Source organism: Aethalodelphis obliquidens, unplaced genomic scaffold (assembly GCF_003676395.1).
Source record: "Aethalodelphis obliquidens isolate GAN/ISIS:26980383/991018 unplaced genomic scaffold, ASM367639v1 scaffold10, whole genome shotgun sequence".
Classification (NCBI taxonomy): Eukaryota; Metazoa; Chordata; class Mammalia; order Artiodactyla; family Delphinidae; genus Aethalodelphis; species Aethalodelphis obliquidens.
The window spans coordinates 30,676,894-30,680,000 of record NW_020837954.1 but is presented as its reverse complement, the minus strand read 5'-3'; positions in this window follow the sequence as shown (position 1 = coordinate 30,680,000).

Here is a 3,107-nt window from a genome sequence, read left to right as displayed (position 1 = left end):
ACACAATATTGTGTTAGTTTCAGGTATACAGCAAAGTGATTCAGCTATATATATGTGTGTGTGTGTATATATGTATATATATATATATATATATATATATACACGTACATGTATATATATATTCTTTTTCAGATCCTTTTTCATTATAGGTTATTACAAGACATTGACTATAGTTCCCTGTGCTATACAGTAGGTCCTTGTTGTTTACCTATTTTGTATATAGTAGTATGTTTCTGTTAATCCTAAATGCCTAATTTACCCCCTCTTCCACTTTGGTAACCATAAGATTGTTTTCTGTGTCTGTGAGTCCGTTTCTGTTTTGTAAATAAGTTCATTTGTGTTATTTTTTTCAGATTCCACATATAAGTGATATCATATGGTATTTGTCTTTGTCTGACTTACTTCACTTAGTTTGATAATCTCTGGGTCCATCTGTATTGCTGCAAATGGCATTATTTCATCCTTTATTATGGCTGAGTAATAGTCCATTGTATATATGTATTATATATATATATATATATATAATACATATATATACACACACACACACATCTTCTTCATTCATTGTCAGTGGACACTTAGGTTGCTTCCACATATTGACTATTGTAAATAGTGCTGCCATGAACATTGGGGTGCATATATCTTTTCAAATTAGAGTTTTTATCTTTTCCAGATATATGCCCAGGAGTGGGATTGCTGGATCATATGGAAACCCTATTTTTAGTTTTTAAGGAACCTCCATACTGTTCTCCACAGTGGCTGCACCAATTTACATTCCTACCAACAATGTAGGAGGGTCCCTTTTTTCCCCACCCTCTCCAACATTTACTATTTGTAGACATTTTGATGATGGCCATTCCAAAGATATTTAATATCTCTAGAGTACTGGTGATAAAGGAATTTGGTATAACATTTTATAGGGCAATATACCTATGTGTATCAACAATCTGTAAGATACTCATATAATTTGACCTAGAATTGTGTGTAAATATATGAAAATGTGTTCAACTTTATTAGTAATCAGAGAAATGCAAATTAAAACCACAATGGGATACTACACACTTACCAGATTAGCAAAAATGAAAGTCTAACTGTATATAAAGTCGGCAAGCATGTAGAACAATGGAAATGTTAGCAGGAGAGCAAAATGGTACAACCACTTTGGAAAACAAACATTTTTTTCTAGTAAAGCCGAAGATATGCAGAGCCTACAACTCAGCAGTTCTACTCTATGTTTGTACCTAGAGAAGCCAGGAGACAGATACAAAATGTTTATGGCAATATTGTTCCTAAGAGCCCCCAAATAGGAATGACCTCAGACACTCATCAACGCTGGAATAGAGAAATAAATCCTAGCATATTTATACAATGAAATACTGTATAACAATGAACAAACTACAGCTAGCTACCATGGAATAATATAGAGGAGTCCCACAAAAAATAGTGAGCAAAAGGAACAAGTGATAAAACAATATACACAGAATGATTCTAGTTATTTAAAGTTGAAAGATAAATAGTTTAGAGATATATTCATAGAGTTTTAAACTATAAAGAAAATAAAAAATCATCATCTCAGATGTTGAGACAGTGGTAGTTACCTCTAGAGATGAGTGGGCGCTTTGATGGGAAACCCCATCAATAGCTTTATGTGCTATTCTGTGCTATTCCGACATTTGGGCTTTATGTGCTATTCTGTTCTTCAGTGTTTCTATTCTTGACTTGAGTGGTGGCTACATGGGTATTTCCTTTATAATTATTCTTTTTTGATTTTTTTTGGTTTAAAATAAATTGCAGTCTTTAATAAATCAAAATCACAATACCAGCCTAACTAGTAATCCAAAAAATGGTATTCTAATGATGACAGACATGGGAAGTTCCACTGTCCTATAATTATTCTTTAAACTATTTATAAATATATACTTTCCTATCTATATGATATATCTCATGATTAAAAAAAGTAGACATGAGGGAAGGAAGATTGCAGAGCTGTTACCTAATGGATAGTTTTGTAATGAATGCTAGCAAGAATATTACCCTGAGTTAGCATGCAATAACTCATGAATATTTCTGCATTTGTTTAGTTCCCTGTAATATAAGTGGTTATATGGAGGTGCTTTATACTCAAGGAAAATAACTTTCAGCATGAAAGTAAATTCTCTTCCAAAATCCCTTCTGGTGATATAATATAATAGAGTGCTAAACTCTCTCATGAAACCAATTTACTTTTTAAACATAAATTTTGTGAATTGTGCTTCAATTTGGCAAAAATCTTTGGCAAAAATAAATACTTGGTTTCATAGTCTGGTATCTGTGAGTATTCCTCAAAGTTTTAATGAACCAATTTTTTTTCCGACAAAACTCTAAGATATCACACAAAAAAGGAATATTGTTTAAAGGCACAAAAGTAAACAATTAAAAAAGCTAAACCTACAACTATCAAAGTTAGAAGTGGAGGTGAGGATTGTAGCAATGAGCCACATCCTCATTGTGTCTGGGGACTAATAGATAATGTCTTAAAGTGATAAATCAACAGATCTTCTAGAGGCCTATTACTTAGGGAGGTAATCATGGGAAGAACCAAAATCAGAAAAGGTTAAAAGTGGTTGCCTCTGAGACAGGAAATGGGGGAGGGGAGAAGTAGGATGGGAGATATGGCTTTTGTTCCAGTTGTTCTGCACTACTATATATTTTGCCATCTGCATTGTATTATTTTGATTAAAAAAATAGGAAAATATTTGTAAAGGAACAAATGAGAATGAAAAAAAAAAGCCAAAACCATAGCTTTTTTTGAATTAGAGATTGTAATATATGTGAAGAGCCTGAAACATAGTAGGAGATATGTAAATATTGGCCCTGAAGCAATTGTTTCCTGTTTGAATTACATGTTATTTATTTATTTTTCTTCCAGTTTTATTGAGATATAATTGACGTACAGCACTGGATAAGTTTAAGGTGTACAGCATAATGATTTACGTACACCATGAAGTGATTATCACAATAAGTCTACTGAACATGCATCATCTCATATAGATACAAAATTAAAGAAATAGGAAAAACGTTTCTTTCTCATGATGAGAACTCTCAGGATTTTCTCTAAGAGCTTTCAT